At 50.9% G+C, this 20,186-nt stretch overlaps 1 protein-coding gene across 1 annotated transcript in view; it reads left to right on the top strand.

Annotated features, from left to right (window-relative positions):
* The window catches only part of LOC141266086 (cytochrome P450 2C25-like), a 572,636-nt gene that overhangs the window by 395,233 nt on the left and 157,217 nt on the right, over nt 1–20,186 (top strand). The window lies entirely within an intron of this gene.

Genomic DNA, 20,186 nt, shown 5'->3' with positions numbered 1-20,186 from the left:
GCACTCACTATTCTGCTGGTGCAGTCACAGTGTACATACATTACATCACTGATCCTGAGTTACATCCTGTATTATACCCCAGAGCTGCACTCACTATTCTGCTGGTGCAGTCACTGTGTACATACATTACATTACTGATCCTGAGTTACATCCTGTATTACACTCCAGAGCTGCACTCACTATTCTGCTGGTGCAGTCACAGTGTACATACATTACATCACTGATCCTGAGTTACCTCCTGTATTATACTCCAGAGCTGCACTCACTATTCTGCTGGTGCAGTCACTATGTACATACATTACATTACTGATCCTGAGTTACATCCTGTATTATACTCCAGAGCTGTACTCACTATTCTGCTGGTGGAGTCACTGTGTACATACATTACATTACTGATCCTGAGTTACATCCTGTATTATACTCCAGAGCTGCACTCACTATTCTGCTGGTGCAGTCACTGTGTACATACATTACATTACTGATCCTGAGTTACATCCTGTATTATACTCCAGAGCTGCACTCACTATTCTGCTGGTGCAGTCATTGTGTACATACATTACATTACTGATCCTGAGTTACCTCCTGCATTATACCCCAGAGCTGCACTCACTATTCTGCTGGTGCAGTCTCTGTGTACATACATTACATTACTGATCCTGAGTTACCTCCTGTATTATACTCCAGAGCTGCACTCACTATTCTGCTGGTGCAGTCACTGTGTACAAACATTACATTACTGATCCTGAGTTACATCCTGTATTATACCCCAGAGCTGCACTCACTATTCTGCTGGTGCAGTCACTGTGTACATACATTACATTACTGATCCTGAGTTACATCCTGTAGATCTTTTATTATAAAAATGAAAAATATAACAATAATAATAACAGAAACATAACAAAAATATCAACCAGAAAATAAACAAAGTAATGAAACTGGTCCAGCCGCTCCCTCTCCCCTCACACACATATTATACATATATACAGAATAATAACTAATAATAACTATTTACACCTCTGATACCTGGTCCGGTTACCAAACAAAATAATAACCACAAACAATTAATAAAATAAACAATAGCCGGCAAAAATATATATATATGATTTTTTTGTCTTCTTTTACTTAATTTAAACTAAACTATACAAATATATACAAGACTAAACTCAACACTCCACACTCAAGCCCACCAGTCCCAACCCCGGCACTGACCTGAGAGCTGGTCCTGTGTCTCATGCCTCAGTCCATGTCCAACGTCCATAGCCCAGATCAGGCAGTGCCAGTTTTTTACCCAAACATCCCAGTGTCCCAAAGTCCCACAAGATGAACCCACCTCCCCCCTTTTCCCACCACCCAACCTAACACCTACACCCAAATCCGTATGCTTATATACAATATATACAGAAACAAACAATACAATAACCACAACTAACAAAGCCCAAGTTCGGTGCCTGCAGCCCTACATCACTGTCTACTGATCAAAACAAAACAAAAATCTATGGTGTCAGCAGCAGCCCACCACCAGGAGAGGAGATGACCAGACTAGGGCACACTAAAAGAAAAGCCCCTCCAGAGGAGAGCGGTCCTTCGTGTGCCCAGTATCTCATACTCCAGAGAACGCACCTTCACCAGGTCACCGAGTATGGTCCTAAACACATCGTCCACTGGGAGGATTTTCCGTTGCGTTGATACTAAGCACCGTGCATTCCACGTGTGATACTTAACCACTGTGCTAACTAGAAATAAAGTGCAGCGGTCCCTACCACCCAGTTTTCCGACTGCTCCATAGGCTCATTCCGCATAAGAGAGACCGACCAACCGGGGCCAGCCAATGGAGGCGCCCACCCTGTTGTACACCTCTGTGTTAAAGAGACAACGAAGCAGGAAGTGGTCCATGCTTTCTAGCATGGTACCACAATGCTCCCGAGGACAGTTCCTGTCCTCAGAGCTCCTACACTTCAGATTGTCTCTCACACACAGTTTCCCATGGAAGCAGTACCAAGCTAAGTCCCAAAACTTCGAGGGGATCCTGATAGAATTCAAAAGATGCAGACCCACCCCAAGATCCCAACTTGGGCAATCCCTGAGCACCAGAGGAGTCTGAAAATGGGTCAACAGAACCTTTTTGTCAAGGAGCTTCCTTGGCAGAGTCCTGACCTCCCACATTCCCAGACCCCACCGGCGAATTACCTTCAGAACCACGGTAGCGTAAGCCGGGAGATGTCCAAGCGGTGTGCGTAGATCCTTCACTTGCCCTCCTGTCTCCCATTCCTGGATGAAAGGCTGAAACCATCCCCTACAGGAGAATACCCACGGAGGAGCCCTCTCTTTCCAGAGGTTTGCAATATTGATCTTAATGAAGGTATTCACAAGGAATACCACAGGGTTAACCATACCCAAAACTCCTAGTCACCTTGTACGGTAAGTAACCTCCCTGTTGACCAGGTTCAGTCTATTCCCCCATAACAGTTGGAAGAACAAACTGTAGACCCGAGTCCAGAGAGGCTCCAGCAAGATTCACACACTGCCCAGATAGATCAGCAAAGGGAGCAGGTAGGTTTTAATTAGGTTTATCCTTTCCCTTAGGGTCAAAGACCAACCCTTCCATTGGTTCGCCTTCTGAGTGGCGATCTCCTGCCTGCTGTCCCAATTTTGTTTGGGGTAATCCCCCTGGCCAAATTCGATGCCAAGAAATTTTGCAGAGACTTTGGGTCCTGGAAGGGTGTCCGGGAGATCAAAACCAGAATCTCCTCCTCCCAGCCAGAGACTCTCACACTTATCCCGGTTGATCTTGGACCCGGATGCCTCCGAGTAGCGATTTACCTCTGACATCAGCAATTCTGCCTCCCCATCAGAGGAAACAAAAACGGTTACGTCATAGGCATACGCCACCACTCTCAGAGTGGCTTCCGGTGCTGCCCGGTCGATCCCGATCCCAGTCAACGGTCCACGCTCCACCCTCCTAAGAAGTGGGTCAATCGCAAACACGTACAGCAGCGGGCTCAAGGGACAACCATGGCGAACACCACACCCAACCTCAAAAGAGCTGCCAATCCAACCGTTCACAAGCGGGAAACTCTCTGCCCCAGCGTACAAGGTCTTAAGCCAATCAACAACCCCCCCGGCAGGCCATACCTGAGAAGATCAGACAAGAGGTACTCATGATTAACCCGATCAAACGCTTTTGCCTGGTCCAATGACAGCATGTACCCCTTCCAGTGACCAGCCCTACCCTGCTCCACCGCCTCTCGGACACAGAGTGCAGCACTAATTGTACTGCGGCCCGGAACAGAGCAATGCTGGGCTGCCGAAAGGAGTCGGGGCACAAATTTCACCAGCCGATTAAACAGCACCTTTGCCAAAACCTTCCTGTCTGCATTGAGAAGCGCTATGGGATGCCAATTCTCAATGCAAGATGAGTCCTTACCCTTTGACAAGATGATCAGGGCAGACCTCCTCATTGACTTTGGCAGAGTGCCCGAGGAAAGACACTCATTGAATACCTCAGTCAAGAGGGGAACCAAGGCGTCCTTAAAGGTCTTATAGAATTCAGATGTTAAGCCATCTGGACCGGGAGATTTCTTTAGGGCAAGCCCTTCAATCGCCAACTTAACTTCCTCTTCCCTGATCATCTCTGTCAAAACGCCAAGAGAGGGTCTACCCCTGGTTCGGGGACGGCTTCAGCCAGAAAAGCCGACATCTCATCCCAATCAAGATCCCTCTTCCCCAAGAGGTGCGAGTAGAAGGATCTGACGACCTTCAGGATCCCTGATCTGGATCTTTTCAGGGACCCTGCAGTGTCAACCAGTCCTGTAACAACTTTACTATTCACTGACATCTTGCAGTTTCTGTAAAGGTCGGATGAGCGGTACTTCCCATAATCCCTCTCAAAAACCAAAGATGCGTGTCTATCATACTGATACCTCATTAGCAAAGATTTTACTCTGGAGATCTCCTCGCGGCTACCTCCAGTTGAGACAAGATGCTCGAGTGTCCTCCTCAGGCCCTGATACAGGCGATTCCTGTCCAGGCTCCTGAGGCTCGAGAGCTGGCGGAAGAATCTCGACACCCTATTCTTGAACATCTCCCACCACTCTGACTTACTACTACAAAGATCCAGTAAGGGTACCTGGCACTGAAGAAAATCCTCAAAGGACTGTCTTATCTCTGCTTCTTCCAAGAGAGACGAATTGAGCCTCCAAAAGCCTCTTCCCATCCGGGGGGTCTCTGTAACATTCAGAGAAAACAAAATCAAACAGAGATCGGAGAACTCCACCTCAACAACAGATACTGCTGAAGAGACGGCTTCCTCCTTTAAATAAAACCTGTCTATCCTGGACTTACAGTTACCTCTATGATAGGTGAACCCCTCGTGGCCTGGGGTGTGCCAGATGTGGACATCCACCAGGCCAGCCTCACTAGCTATACTATTAAGGGCGACGCTATCATAAGTCAGCTTGTCTCTGGAACCTCCTCTATCCCGGGGCCTCGTGACAGTGTTGAAGTCCCCTCCAAAAACGACCTGCCGACTCGTAAAAAGGTAGGGCTTGATCCTCATAAAGAGACTCTTCCGGTCCCACTTAGATTGGGGACCATAGATGTTAATGATCCGAAGCTCCTCACCCTTCATGAGGACATCTAATATCAGGCACCTCCCCATTTCTAACTCAATAACCCGTCGGCATTCTACCGTTGCGGTAAAAAGGACCGCCACTCCGCTATACGGCTCAGTCGCAAGAGACCAATAGGAGGGCCCGAGTCTCCACTCCCTCTTTGCTTTAAACACCTCTGCCATATTTGGCAGCCTGGTCTCTTGCAAAAAGAAAATGTCAGCTTCAACCCGGCTGAGAAAATCAAAGGCCGCAAATCTAGCCATATTTGACTTAATGCTGGCGACATTAATGGACGCCAGTGTCAACTGAGTGGGTACCACAATAGATGGTTTTCTTCTTCCCAATCCCCTTATTCTCTGCCTCAGACGAGGAATCCTTCCCCCTCTTTAATGATACAGACGTGTCCATTCCACATTTTTCCTTGTTTTTTCGTCCTCGTCTCCGGACTCTGGCCCAGTCCCTTCCCCCAAGGAACTTGCATTCCCAGGAGAAGGAGACTCGGCACCCCCTGTAAGCACCGCCGAAGCCGGAACCTCACCCTCGGCCTCCTCCTCAGAGAAAGAGATGTTATCAAGGGCTTGGAACCGGTTAGAAAGACCAACCAGAGTGTAGTCAGTTTTACCTTCCTTAGGTACCTTGGTCAGAGCGGGAGAAGATGTTTTATCTCCCTTCTTTCTCTTCTTTTTGGTGCCGAGCTTACACTTGTCCTCTAGCCACCGCTTATTATCCTGATCCATACTTTCATAATGGGAAGATTCTGAGGCAGAGGCGGTTTCCTCCCTGTGGATCCTTCTGACCTCCTCATCCAACTCATCATCCCTCGGGGCCTCAGCAGCAAGACTGGCATCCAGGACAGGGGCCGCCCCGGTAGTCTGGGGCTCGCCCCGCTCCCTCTCCTGTCTGTGCTTGTCTAGACGCCTCAGCTGGGCAGGCGTCATTTTATTGCTTTTCTTCCCTGGCCCCTCAGCTCCCCCACCCGGCTAGTCCCCTCCCCAGCAGAATCGGCCTCACGACTTTCTCCCACCGGGGTCTCGACTGCATTAGCAAAGGAGCGAGGACAATGGCTGAATGGGTGACCTAACTCACCACACAGGTGGCACCTAATCTCCACACAAGAGGCAGCAAGATGGCCGACACCCCCACACAACACACATTTCTGCGCGGTGCAGTTTTCACTGCAGTGTGTGGGGTCGCCGCACCTGTGACAGAGCTTCGATTGCCTCTGGTAGAAGACCAGGATACAATCCCTACTGAGGAAGGCAGATGATGGAATGTGGGCAACCGTACCACCTGAATGCTTAAGTTTTACCATAAACGTCCAGGCCCCTGACCAGATACCAAACTCGTCGCGGTTTTTCTTTGGCATCTCCACCACCTCTCCATACCGACCAAGCCACGTCATGATGTTATAACAAGAAAGCGACTCGTTATGAGTAGAGATGAGCGGTGTTCGACTCGAACTGTTCGCCAATCTCAAATTCGAGCTGTTTTGGGCGGTGTTCGAGCCGTTCGGCGAACACGAACGATTTGAAAAAAATTCGGCTGTTCGAGGTTATGTTCGATAACTGTTTGTGCACCAAAATCATAACTGGATTTTTTCTCAGTAATGCTGAAAATTAATGTTAATACGCAGTTTGTGTGTACAGCGGGGCGGGGGGCGGGGCAGGGGATGGATCTCTGCAGGAATAATGAAGATCTCCATTTTTTTTTCTCTTTCCCGCATTTACAGTGGGGAGGTGCAGTCTGTCAGATTATCAGCAGTGCACACACGGAGCACTCTTTGGCTCACTAGGGGCACAGCAGGCTCACTACTAGCAGAGGGTTGATCCTCCTGTACTGCTGGTGTGGACTCTTCTGCCTCTTGGGCCGGCTGCTCTTCCAGCTCTACCGGTTCCTCTGTAGGCACTTGCGGGGCTGGCTGGAGAAAGGTGAGGACGGGCACCACGACAGTGCCGTTTACTTGTGTCCAAGACCGGGGGAAGTCTCCGAGTACAGTACCGATCATTTCTTCCCTTTCCTCTGCGGGTTGAGGGTTTTCTTGATCTTCTTCAGGGCTTTGCAGCTGCTCGGGACACTTCTTCAGGTGGTCTCTGGAGACAATGGCTGTGGTTTCTCCTCCATCCTTACTGATTACGCAGATTTTTGGGTTCTCATGGCTTGATGGCAGTACGGTGTACGGGTCCTTCTCCCACTGGTCTTCCAACTTGTGGAGCCGCCTCTTCCTCTTCAAGACCTGCTCTCCAGGTACCAGGGGAACAGCGGGAGCATACTGGTTATAAGCCTTCTCTTGCCTTTCTCTAGCTTGAGACAGACTTCGCTCGACGCTCTCCTGTACTTTCCGATACTGCTGCTGCCGTTCTGTATCCCAGTCTGCCTCTGGCGAGGTGTCCTCAGGCGTCAGGACTCCCATATCCAGGTCAATAGGCAGCTTACCAGGTCTTGCTCTCATTAGGTAAGCCGGGGTACAGTTGGTGGAACCTACAGGGATGTGGTTATACAGGTCCACCAGATCGGGCAGTTTCTCAGGCCACAGACTGCGTTCTTCCAGGGGCAATGTTTTTAGCAGATCTATCACCACCTGGTTCATCTTCTCGCAGAGTCCATTGGTTTGAGGGTGATAGGGCGTTGTTCTTATCTTCTTGCAGCCATACAGGTTGCAGAACTCCTGGAAGACCTCCGCTTCGAAGGCTGGTCCTTGGTCTGTCAACACTTGGTCCGGGTACCCGTGTGGACGGCAGAAGTGCTGCTGGAAGACTCTAGCTGCTGTTTGAGCCGTTAAGTCCTTGACCGGGACCACCACCAGGAACCGGGAGTAATGATCTACGATTGTGAGGGCGTAAACATACCCAGATCTGCTTGGAGCCAGTTTCACATGGTCCAGGGCTACCAGTTCCAGTGGCTGTCTGGTGATGATGGGCTGCAAGGGAGTCTTCTGGCTGGCACGGTCCTTTCTTCTCAGGTGGCACGGGCCACAGTCTCTGCACCACCTCTCGATGGCTCCTCTCATGCCTACCCAGTAGAACCGTTCACGCAACAAGAACTCCAGCTTCTTCCATCCGAAATGCCCTGCTCCGTTGTGGTATGCCTCCAGAACCATAGCCGCGTCTCGTCTTGGGACCACTACCTGCCAGGTCAACTCATGCGTTCGAGAGTTAACCATTCTCCGGCACAGCTTCTCCCTGTAGAGGAACAGCTTACTTTTCTCCTTCCACAGTTGATTGGTCTCCTCCGGAGCATCTGGGTCAAGACGGGCATCGGCCTGGGTCAGCATTTCCTTCACCAAATTGACTGCGGGATCACTGTCTTGCATCTCCGCCCAGTTGTAGTGGGGCAAGGGATTGAACGTCACGGAGCGCCTGTCCTTCACACGGTGGGAATACAGGGTAATCCCATGACGGTGGAACGCAGGGAGCTCAACTTCTTCCAGATCTTCTGGATCTTCCCCTACGTCCGGTAAGTTCGGCATTCTAGACAGGGCATCCGCGTTGGCATTTGATCGTCCTGCCCGGTATTTGATGGTGAATTCAAAGTTGGACAGGCGGGCCATCCATCTCTGTTCCAGGGCACCGAGCCTTGCAGTGTCCAGGTGTGTCAACGGGTTGTTATCCGTGTACACGGTGAATTTGGAGGAGGCAAGGTAATGCTTGAAACGTTCGGTCACTGCCCACACTACTGCCAGGAACTCCAGCTTGAATGAGCTATAATTCTCAGGGTTCCTCTCCGTGGGCCGTAGCTTTCGGCTGGTGTAAGCGATTACCCATTCTTTCCCTTGCTGGATCTGGGACAGTACGGCTCCTAGCCCGATGTTGCTTGCGTCCGTGTGGAGGATAAAGGGCTGGCTGTAGTCTGGATATGCCAGGATTTCATCCCCCGTGAGGGCCATCTTCAGCTGGCAGAAGGACTCCTCTTCCAGCTTTTCCCACCTGAAGGGCGGCTTCTGGTTTTTGGCTTTCCGAGATTGACCTATCAGGAGGTCCTGCATAGGGGCTGCCATTTTGGTGAAACCGGGAATGAGTCTTCGGTAGTAGCCTACCAACCCGAGGAAATGCCGCACTTCCTTTATGCTGGAGGGTCTTGGCCAGTCCTTAATTACGGTGATCTTATCAGGGTCGGGAGCCACTCCGTCAGCACTCACCACGTGTCCCAGGTACTGCACCTTTGGTTTCAGGAGGTGACACTTGGAGGGTTTCACCTTTAGGCCGTAGTTTGCCAGAGCTTCAAACACTTCTGCCAGGTGTTTCAGGTGGTCCTCGTAGGTCTTGGAATAGACGATGACATCGTCCAGGTATAACAGGACCGTCTCGAAATTCCGGTGTCCCAGACAGCATTCCATCAACCGTTGGAAGGTTCCTGGTGCGTTGCAGAGCCCGAACGGCATACAGTTAAATTCGCTGAGACCCATCGGGGTGGTGAATGCGGTCTTCTCCCGGTCCGCCTCTGCTACAGGAACCTGCCAGTACCCGCTAGTGAGATCCAAAGTAGAGAAGAAGTTAGCAGATTTTAATGCAGCTAAGGACTCTTCTATCCTTGGTAACGGGTACGCATCTTTGTGTGTGATACGGTTGACCTTCCTGTAGTCTACACACATTCTCATGGTGTTGTCTTTCTTTTTCACTAAGACTAGTGGAGCTGCCCAGGGGCTACAGCTGTCCCTGATTACCCCAGCCTCCTTCATGTCTATAAGCATCCCCTTGGCGTGTTGGTAGTGTGCCGGGGGTACGGGTCGGTATCTCTCCTTTATGGGAGGATGGTCTCCCGTGGGGATGTGGTGTTCTACCCCCTTTACTCGCCTGAAGTCTAGCGGGTGTTTACTAAACACTCTCTCGTACTCTCGAACCACCCGATAGACTCCCTGTTTCTGGTGTGAGGGAGTGGAGTCAGTACCCAAATGCAGTTGCTGACACCAGTCCTCCATTGGTTTCTTAGAGCCGTTACCTTCCTCTGGTTGAGATGGAGGCAAGGGTTCCACGGCCTGTACAGAGTTCTGGTTGATGGTGAACAATTTGGCTAGCGTGGCATACCGGGGCAGGTGTACTTCTCTCTCCCCGATATTTATGATGCGAACGGGCACCCTCCCATGGCGTACATCGACCACCCCCCGTGCTGTTAAAATGGTGGGCCTACTGTCTGAGTAGACGGGTTCTACCATTGCTTGGTAGTCTCTACCTCTTAGACCAATAGCTGCCCGGCACCAAATCATCATCTCACTTTTTGGGGGCATGGCAATAGGGAACGGGTCACACATTCTCACGCTACCTATCTCACCACCAGATAATTCCACCTGTTGCCGCTTCATCAGTGCCCGGATCTCTTTTTGGAGCACACGCTGCTGGCCGGAACTGGCGTTCTTGGCAACCTGCTGTAAAATGAGAATCACCTCTGCAAGACAATTTTCAATCACATTAGTTCCCAAGGTTATTCTAGGGTGACTCTCATGACGGTCTATGTCCACTATTATCAGTCCTTGTGCCGCCAGTTCGACTTTACCGATCTTAATGGTCACCTCTTTGAATCCCACCTGCGGCACGGGCTGACCATTGCTGGCGATGATACTCAGGTCGTCATCTGGGTAGCGGGTTATGTCCGAGTCATTCCAGTACTGTTTAAAGAGCACGTACGGGATGGTGGTCACCTGTGACCCAGTGTCTAGTAGGGCACTCATAGGAATGCCATCCAGTACCACAGGCAAGATTGGACGTCCCCCTACGTATTTATCACGCCAGTTTGATGGGCCTGATGGTCTTATGCCTGGGGGTTGGCCCTCTACCCCAGGTTGTGCCCGTTTAAATGACAGTACCTTGCCACATGTCCGGGTTGATTGCAGCGGCGGCAGATGGGTCGTCCATCCTCGTTGTATCTGTCGCTGGGTCTTCCTCTGGCCGGTGGGGTCCTCCTCAGTCGGCGCCACGGGACGTCCTCCGGTCCGGATGCCAGCTGGATCTTTCCTGGAGAAGAGACCTGTAAAGACTGCACAGTTCTGGTTAGCGCGGCAACGCTCTTAGTCAGCTCTTGGACCTGATGGTGCAGGTCTGTAGCCGGGTCACTGTTTAAAGCCTGCGCATCAGCTCCCACAGGCCCTGCAGACAAGGGCGCCGTCTCCTGGTGGTAAGTGATAGCAGGGCGCCTGTGGGTCACAGCGCCACCTGGTACCGGTTCTCGGAGCACCCGGATGGCTCTGTCCTTGAACTGTGCAAAGTCCAGGTCAGGGTCCTGTAAGGCCATTGCCCGCAACTGGGTTCGATGGGCATTGCACAGTAGACCCTCAATAAATTGTTCAGTCAACAGCTTATCTTCATTTCCCACGCTGTCAGGCTCTGCCTGCTTAATGGCTCTCAGGGCCTCTTGTAAGTTTAGAGCATAGTCTCTTATACTCTCATGTGCCCGTTGTTTGCACCCATAAAATCTTAGTTTTATTTCGGCTGAGGTGCGGGTATCAAATGTGTCTTTCAGCCAGGCTAGTATTTCTCTGACAGTCCTCTTCCTCCCAGGTGGCCAGGACTTTACCTCCCTTTGGGCTGCCCCGATTAATTGGGCCACCAGGATGCTCACTTTTTGCTCTTCTGTGAGGGGGGTACACCTGGAAGAGGCTATCCAGTCTTTCTCTAAAGTCATTTAGAGTATGTGACTCCCCTGAGTACTGGAGTAGCCAGGTTGCCCCTGGGATATAGGGCATGGTGAATGGCATGACTGCTGCAGCGGTTGCCCTGGCGGTGGCTGTGGCAGTGGAGCTCCCCTCGGTATCCGGCATCCTCCTCCCCCCTAGTGGATCGTGGCCTACCTTGCGATGCTCTTCTTCCGTAGGATGCGGCTCCGCAGTCGATCGTCGGGGTTGAGGACCTGGCGTCGCGCTCCGATGACGTCAGCGTCGCTCTTCCTCCCTTCCAGGACCTTGCGCAGCGTCAGAGCGTGGGGCGGAGCTTCGGATCTCGCGCGCCTCTTCTTCCTGTGCGGCGTCCCGAAGATGGCGTCCGAAGGCGGGAAGCAGCTGCGGACGGCGGGAAGAAGGCAGAAGACGGCGGGAAACGGTCCAAGATGGCGTCTGATGGTGGGAATCAGCTCCGGATGGCGGGAAACGACTCCGGACGGCGGGAAACTTCACCACAGGTAAGTATAAAAGTCTCTTTTTCAGGCACGCATTTCCCGGTGGTTGCGGGCACGAAATCCTGCCGACTACGCCAAAGTTGACGCGCCCCCTGGGCCTGTGCTGCTGCTGTTGTGCAGGGGGAATACCCGGAGCCGGATCGCTGTTGTAGAATGCTGGGGGTTGTAGTCTCCGTGTGCCGGTGACCCGGTCCGTGCCCAGGGTGGTCAAACCAGTGGCAGTCTATTTGTATTGTAATAAGTGTCCGACTACGCCACCCGTGGATTGCGGTCAGTGGGGACCGCCGCTGCGCTGCAGACCACTGAGGCTGATGTTGTTTGCGCAGCTGAGTATGGGATGACTCCCCACGGTAGAAGTATTGCCTCAGGGCAGCTAATGTGGAAGATGATGGGAGTGATGGTCTGAGGGTCCCAGTGCTAATGGTGCAGGAGCGGCAAGGAATCACAGAGACGGGAGGTGCAGTTTCGGGTCTTTACTGATGGTACAAGGCAGACCCTCCCGGGAGTACTGGCTAGTATAAGGGGCCTAGTCAGTCTGCGAGCAAGCAGGAGTTCCCCTGGCTAGTGTTGAGCCACCCCCGTAGTGTTCGAGTTCGGTTCGGTTCGTCGAACACCCGTGTGTTCGCCGAACTGTTCGTCGAACACCTTCGAACACCGTTAAAACCAATGGCAGGCAAACAAAAACACATAGAAACACATAGAAAACACCTTCAAAGGTGTCCAAAAGCTGACAAACTGCTCAGAAGACACAACTACCACATGGAAAAGTGACAAGTACATATAGTCATGAGAAAAGAAAAGAGGTGGAGGAGTAAAAGGAGGGGGAGACACAGATATAGGCATGTCATGCCCTTCTAAAATCCAAAAAGTGAGAAGCCGACACGTTCAGTCCGCTCCTGCCCGTGCCACCTCCGTGTCGCCGGGTTTGTGCCAGAGCTGCGGTGAACCCTGACGGCCTGCCCCCCTCTCCCAATACTGGTGCCTGTCCGCTGGTGGGTCGAGCGAGCCCCCCTGTGGTGGAGGCAGCTCTAAGCTTTTTAATTTAAATTGTCTCTCTAATTTGAATGAATACACTTTAAATCCATTTACAAGGATCTATTGGAGGGCAAGTCTCATGCCAGCAGCCGCGTAATTCCAGCTCCAGTAGCGTCCACTAAAGCTGCTGCAGTTAAAAAGCTTTTATAAGGATCGAGCTTGGCTGTCCACCGCAAGGCATCTTACTGCCAGTCCCAGCCCCTATGCCTTGGGGTGCCTCCTGATGCTCTTCACTGAGTATCCCGTGGTCCCGAAGCATTTCCTTTGAAAAAATTAAGTGTCCAAACTACAGGTCGTGTAGCTTGCTTAACAGCTGGGATAATCCGCTGACTAGCAGACACTGCTACTAGGCACAAAGTATTTCCTGGGCTAGATGCAGTTAAAAATTTGTAAGTAGATACTCTCGTTGGATGCTGAGAAAGCATTCCATAGAGTCTCCTGGCACGCCATATATGATTCTCTTAAAAAGCTTGGGGTAGGGGTCTAGGGGACCCTTTTATAGCCAAAATCACGGCCCTGTATCGCAATTCGTCACCTAGGCTGAAGATAAATTGAACTGTAGCACCCTGAGGGCTCAGTTGCTACAGAGGTATTGCACCTCACCCAGAGGTGTGATATCTCACTCTCAGGTAAGGATGGAGTGTGGATCAGGACCCGACACCTGCATGCATTACACCACATTGCCGTGGGGCAGGGCGACCAATATGCCCCTGAGATGGGCACGACAGTCCCTGTCCCTGGCTGGAGTGGGGGGAGGGAACACTGAGGAAGGGGAACCCTGTAGTGCAGGAGCAGGGAGGAAGCAGTTCCTGGGTGCATTGAGAAGGGAGTATAAAAGGTGGGCACCATCTTAGTTCAGTGCAGAGAAGTCTGAGCAGAAGTGGCAGGGAGCAGGGGCTCTGCATGAGCTCTGATCCGGAGGCGGGCCTAGTAACAGAGGCCCAGGCCTGGAAGAGGGAGAAGGAAGGAAGAGGAGCGGAGAAGGCTCCAGGAACGAGGAACAAAGGGATCCCAGGGGTGCGGACGGGCGAGTCGCCCCCGCACGCCCGAATCCACCTGCATGGAGGGGTCAGGCCAAAGGGGGAGACCGGTCCCCGAAACTAGTGGAGGCAGGAAACGACCCTCAGCTAGAAACCGGAGGCTGTGACATTTTATGTGGCGCAGCCCCTCGCTACACCCGCTAGGAGGGCAGCACATAGGGTCAGGGAAACTGGCGCCAAGTTTACCAAGAGGAGGCCCGAGGCAGCCGGACAGAAGGGTTGGTAAGAAAGGCCAGACAAAGGACACACAAAGGGGGTCCTGTGAAGCGCTCCAAAGTTATCTGGGAGTTGTCTGAGCCCCTCACCTGGTGAGCACAGTACGACGTGGGCAGCCGTTACCTGCAGACGTGGTCTGGATAATAAGAACTGTGAGTAAAGGCCCTGGACTGCATCACTGACACCGTGTCGTTACTGCTGCTGCCCTGCACCATCACCCCCATCCTCCGCATACACTGCCCTGAGGCTATACTCCTCCCGTGGGGAGTTATGCTACACTCTGCTGCACCCACAACACCAGCCTCAGCGGTCTGCCCTGTAGCGGCGGTTCACTCTGACCGCAATCCACGGGTGGCGTAGTCGGACATTTAAACATCAAAACCACATAAATAGTTCCGCCACTGGTTTGACCGCCCTGAGCCACGGAACCGGGTCGCCGCCACGAAGACTACAACCACCAGCATCCACCAAAAAGGGTCCAGCTCCGGGTGTCCCAAGGCCCAGGGGGTGCGTCAGAACATTTTCATCACCTTTCACAATCACCAATGGGACAAGGCAGTGATGTCCTCTGTCCCCTCTCTTATACATCCTAGTGACGGAGCACCTGCTCTCATCAATTCGCCATAACCCCAATATTAGGTGGATTGAGGTGGGAGGCACCGAGTACAAGTGCTCTCTATTTGCTGATGATGTCATAGTATATATCACTCAATCACATATATCCATCCATGCTGTTATGGCTGAAATAGATCACTTTGTTACATGGTAAAATTTTAAAATCAATGCAGCGAAGTCTGAGGCCCTCGATGTCTCCCTCCCCAAATCCATATAGGATTCCATCCAGTCCAACTTTCCCTTTGCCTGGCCCTCACAGGGTATCAAATACTTAGGAATTCCTATTCATAGAGACCTCTCCCATCTATGTTATCTTAATTTTGGGCCCTTTATTGAACAACTCCATACAGACCACGGTTGGCAAGTTAGAACTGTAAGATTCACTACGTGAACCACTGGTGTTTTGTGGAAAAGCACATGTACACTGCGTTCCAAATTATTATGCAAAAAGTGTTTAGGAGTGATAAGGGAAGAATTTGTTTGTTTGTCAGTTAAACTCATTGATGGTGATGTGTGTCAGGGCTCTTTATATCACTGTAAGCAATTGCAGACACCTGTGCTAATTAGTTTGGCAGGTGTGTCCAATGAAAGGCAAGACTACTTAAGAAGGCTCTCTCACATTATTAAGCAGCCTACATTTTCTGCCAAAATGGGAAAGAAAAAGGATGTGTCGGCTGCTGAGAAGCAACAAATTGTGGAGTGTTTAGGTCAAGGCATGACTACAATCAACATTGTGCGATGATCAGGATGAAGTGTCTTGGCAATCAAGAAGTATGTAGCTGATTCACAGTACACACGTGTGCGTGCTGATAAGGGCAAATTGAGGTCTCTTTCCTACAGGCAATTACGTCAGGTTGAAAGAGCAGCGGCAAAAAAGCCTTGTCATAGCAGCAGACAAGTTTTTGAAGCTGCTTGTGCCTCCAACGTCCCCCGAACAACAAGATGCAGGGTCCTTCAGAGGTTTGCAGCTGTGCATGCGCCATCCTGTCGACCTCCTCTATCCACTTCACACAAGCAGAAACGGCTCCAGTGGGCCAAACATTACATGAAGACTGATTTCAAAACTGTTTTGTTCACGGATGAGTGCCGTGCAGCGCTCAATGGTCCAGATGGATGGAGTGGAGGATGGCTGGTTGATGGACACCCCACGCAAACACGGCTACAGCGCCAACAAGGAGGAGGTGGAGTAATGTTTTGGGCTGGAATCATGGGGAGAGAGATTGTCGGCTCCTTTAGGATGCCTGAAGGCGCTAAAGATGAACTCCATAATGTATGTGGATTTTCTCAAACAGCACTTCCTGCCATGGTTCAAGAAGAAGAACCGTGTATTTCACAGCAAGATCATTTTTCTGCATGATAATGCACCATCTCATGCTGCACATAAAACATCTGCATCTCTGGCTGATATGGGCATAAAAGGGGACAAACTTATGGTGTGACCCCCATGCTCCCCTGACCTCTACCCCATTCAGAACCTTTGGAGCATCATTAAAAGGAGTGTCTATGATGGCGGGAGGCAGTTCACATCTAAGCAACAGCTCTGGGAGGGTATTCTGTCCTCATGCAAAACAATTGAAGCAGAAACCATCCAAACCCTGACAAATTCAATGGACGAGAGAGTTCAGAAGCTCCTTTCGAACAAGGGGTCCTATGTGAAAATGTAACATCACCTAGAATAAAGTTTTGAGTTGAAAACTGTTTGATTTCAGTTTCTAACAACCTGCTAATGCTTATAATTTCAAAAATGACCATTTTTTTGGTCTTTATTAAAATGAAAAGGTTGATCGAAAAGTTTGGGGGATCTAAGAGTGTGGCAACCCAGTAGTCATGATTACTTCGAATTCTGACAATATGAGGGTCATGCTGCAGGTAGTGCAGCAAGAAGGCACTTATGTGCCTTGCACATCTCGGAGCCCCAAAATTATTTTCCGGGCTAGATGCAGCTAAAAATTATTTTTAATTTTAAATCTGGTGAAGCTTTAGTATAGATGGCCTAATAGGATCAGTGCTGCACACTGCTACAAAGCCCAAATTATTTTCCAGTCAAGATACAGATAAACATGATTAGTAATTTGAAAGCTTAAAACGGTTGGTAGGGTGATTTTAACCAATCATCAAGCTTTTACTCTCCCCAGGATGACACAGGGGTAGAAAAGTCGTTTCGGATCCATGATTTGTTCATCTTTATGATCGTGAGTCTGTCTACATTATCAGTGGAGAGCCGCGTGCGCTTATCTGTCAGCACACCACCAGCAGCGCTGAACACACGTTCAGACAGAACGCTGGCTGCGGGGCATGACAAGATCTCCAAGGCGTAAGTGGCTAGCTCCGGCCATTTATCCAGATTGGAAGCCCAAAAAGAGCAAGGGTCCAGTGACACAGTCGTGGCTTCAATGTTTACTTGGAGATACTCCTGTACCATCGTCTCTAGGCGTTGACTATGTGTCAGACTTCTTGTCTCCTGTGGCCTTGCAAAGGATGGGCTAAAAAAGTGGTGAAATGATTCCGCAAAATTGATGTTACCAGCAGATACTGTGGTTCTGTTACGGTTTGAGTGCTGAACACTTGACGGTCCCACGGTTGGCAAGTTGGAACTGTGAGATTCACAACGTGCACCACTGGTATTTTGTGGAAAAGCACATGTAAGATTCTGCAACAGTCTCTGCTGATACTCCTGCATGCGTGCATCCCTTTCTATGGCAGGAATAATTTCTGCAAATTTACTTTTGTACCGGGGATCTAACAGTGTGGCAACCCAGTAGTCAGGATTATTTCTAATTCTCACAATTCGAGGGTCATGTTGCAGGTAGTGCAGCAAGAAGGCACTCATGTGTGTTGCGCATCCAGGAGCACCAAGTCCCTGTTGTGTTAGTGGCGAGGTAACAATCATGCTTCCTTCCTCTGTCCTCTCCCCCCAACCTCGCACAACAGAAATGTGATCAAGGTCTCCCTCATCTGATGAGTCTTCCATCAGTTCGTCCTCCACTTCTTCCTGGGCTCCTGCACCTTCCTCACTAGTTTGGCTGCTACCATGCGCCCTGGTAAAACCATCTCCCCTACCCTCACATGCCTGCCGCCTTGGTGCTGCCGACCGTCTGGACCTTGCAGATGTTAGCCCTTCCGCATACAACTCCTCCTCCTCTACTTCCTCCACCTCCTCTTGTGCCACCACCTGACTCCGAATTCTGTTTAACATGTGCTCCAGCATGTAAATCACCGGAATAGTCATGCTGATAATGGCATCGTCAGCACTAAACATCTTCGTCGCCATTTCAAAACTGTGCAGAAGGGTGCATAGGTCCCTGATCTGAGACCACTCCTCCAGCGTGATTTGCCCCACCTCTGAATCTCGTTGGCCCAGGCTATACGTCAGAACGTATTGCACCAGGGCTTGTCGGTGCTGCCACAGTCGCTGCAACATGTGCAGAGTTGAATTCCACCGGGTAGGCACATCGCATTTTAGCCGGTGAAGTGGCAGGCCCAACGACTTCTGTAGAGATGTAAGTCGCTGAGCTGCGGGATGCGAACGGCGGAAGTGAGCACACAGCGACCGTGCCCTCTGCAGAAGGCCATCTAGTCTGGGATAGTGGGCTAAAAATTGCTGGACAACCAGGTTCAACACGTGAGCCATACAAGGCACGTGTGTGACATTGCCCCGGCGAAGGGCCGCACCCAGGTTTGCAGCATTGTCGCACACGGCCTTCCCTGGTTTCAGGTCCAGTGGAGACAACCATTCATGAAATTGGTTCTCCAGAGCTGACCACAACTCCTCAGCTGTGTGACTCACATTTCCCAGACATTTCAATGTAAAAACTGCCTGATGACGTTGAGCCCTACTGCCAGCATAGTAAGGAGGTGTGCAGGATCCCTTCTGCGCAGTTAGAAAGCTTGTGGCATGACCAGACAGGCTTTTGGTGCAGGTGGAAGACCGAGAGGAGGTTGAGGAGGCAGAAGCAGTGGAGGAACTTTGACATAAAGAGGATTGACGCACAACTCGTGGGGACGGCAAGACTTGGACAGCAGCCCCTTGTCCTGCTGTCACCATAGTTACCCAGTGCCCAGTCAGCGACATGTAACGCCCCTGTCCATGCCTACTCGTCCAAGTGTCTGTGGTGAAATGCACCCTGTCACACACAGAGTTTCTCAAAGAAGCGGTGATGTTATGTGCGACATGCTGGTGGAGCGCAGGCACACCTTTCTTTGAGAAGTAGTGCCGACTGGGCATCTGGTACTGGGGCACTGCGACGGACATAAGGTCTCGAAAATCCTCTGTGTCCACCAGGCGGAAAGGCAGCATTTCTGTAGCCAAGAGCTTGCAGATGGTGAAATTCAACCTCTTAGCTTTCTCATGGCTAGGAGGAAATGGTCTTTTACTTGTCCACATCTGAGGGACCGAGGGCTGGCTATTGTGCTTAGACGGGGTTGATAAGGGTGTCCCCGGCAAACTGCCGGTCTGTGAGGAAGATGCAGGCGGACATGTTAGGTTGCCTTGATCCAAAGGTGGTGCTATCGATGTTGGACAGCGCTCAACACCAGCTGGTGTTACCACCTCCAAAGAAAATGATGACCTGCCAATCACGCTGGCTGTTGCGGGTAAAGAGGTGGCAGGTCTGCGCCCCAAAACAGGTGTGACTGCTGTCCCCCCAGTCACAGAGGATGAAGAGGCCGCGGATGCACAAGATATGGCAGACGGTGGTTGGCCCGGCCGGCTAGGCCGCATTGTAGCACACTGAGCTTCCCACTGCAACTTATGCTTCATGTCCATGTGCCGGTTCATGCATGAAGTACTCAAACTATGTATTTTTTGGCCTCTACTTAGCTTTTGCTGACAAATGTTACAGATAACACGAGTTGGGTCATCTTTATTGATCTGAAAAAATGCCCAGGCTATGCAAGGCTTAGCACCCATGCGACCTGAAGAGCCACCACGACTTGTGGTGAGAGGCAGAGTTGTGTTTGAGGATGCAGTTGTTGACGTGCCTCCAGTACTACGTCTCTGTCCAGGAAGGCGCAACCTGACCTCGTCGTCACTAGCATCTTCCTCCACCTCCTCTGCTGACCTCATCTCTTGGCTGACTGTGGGTTGACAGTAAGTGGGATCTCCGACCTCATCATCATCACCCTGTGCGTTATCACACCCGTCGTCCTCAGAGCCAACCTGTTCCTGCCCTGACAAAAACCTAAAGTTGTCGCTCCAATCAGGTATTTGAGTCTTATCATCGTCTTCCTCATTGTCTCCACCAACAGGAGTTACAGTTTGGGAATGAGGGTCTACATTATGGTCAGAACCTTCTGCGTCTGGTCCTGGATCCGACTCATAAAGATTCTGGGCATCAGTGCAGATCATTTCCTCGTCTGGATTCACAGAAGCGCTGGAGTCGACCTCTGATTCCCAGGCTATAGTATGAGTAAACAGCTCTGCAGACTCAACCATCTGTTCTACCTCATACTCAGACGGGCAGCTGGAGATTTGGGAGCTGTGAGGAAGCAAGTGCGATTTGGGTGACACCTTTGAGGACTGGAGTATTTGTGATGTTGAAGTTGATGTGGAGGAGAGCCCACTTAAAGG

Source organism: Phyllobates terribilis, unplaced genomic scaffold, assembly GCF_046119375.1.
Source record: "Phyllobates terribilis strain yellow unplaced genomic scaffold, ASM4611937v1 Scaffold_4__5_contigs__length_816908805, whole genome shotgun sequence".
Taxonomy (NCBI): domain Eukaryota; kingdom Metazoa; phylum Chordata; class Amphibia; order Anura; family Dendrobatidae; genus Phyllobates; species Phyllobates terribilis.
This window is presented reverse-complemented; position numbering and strand designations above follow the sequence as displayed.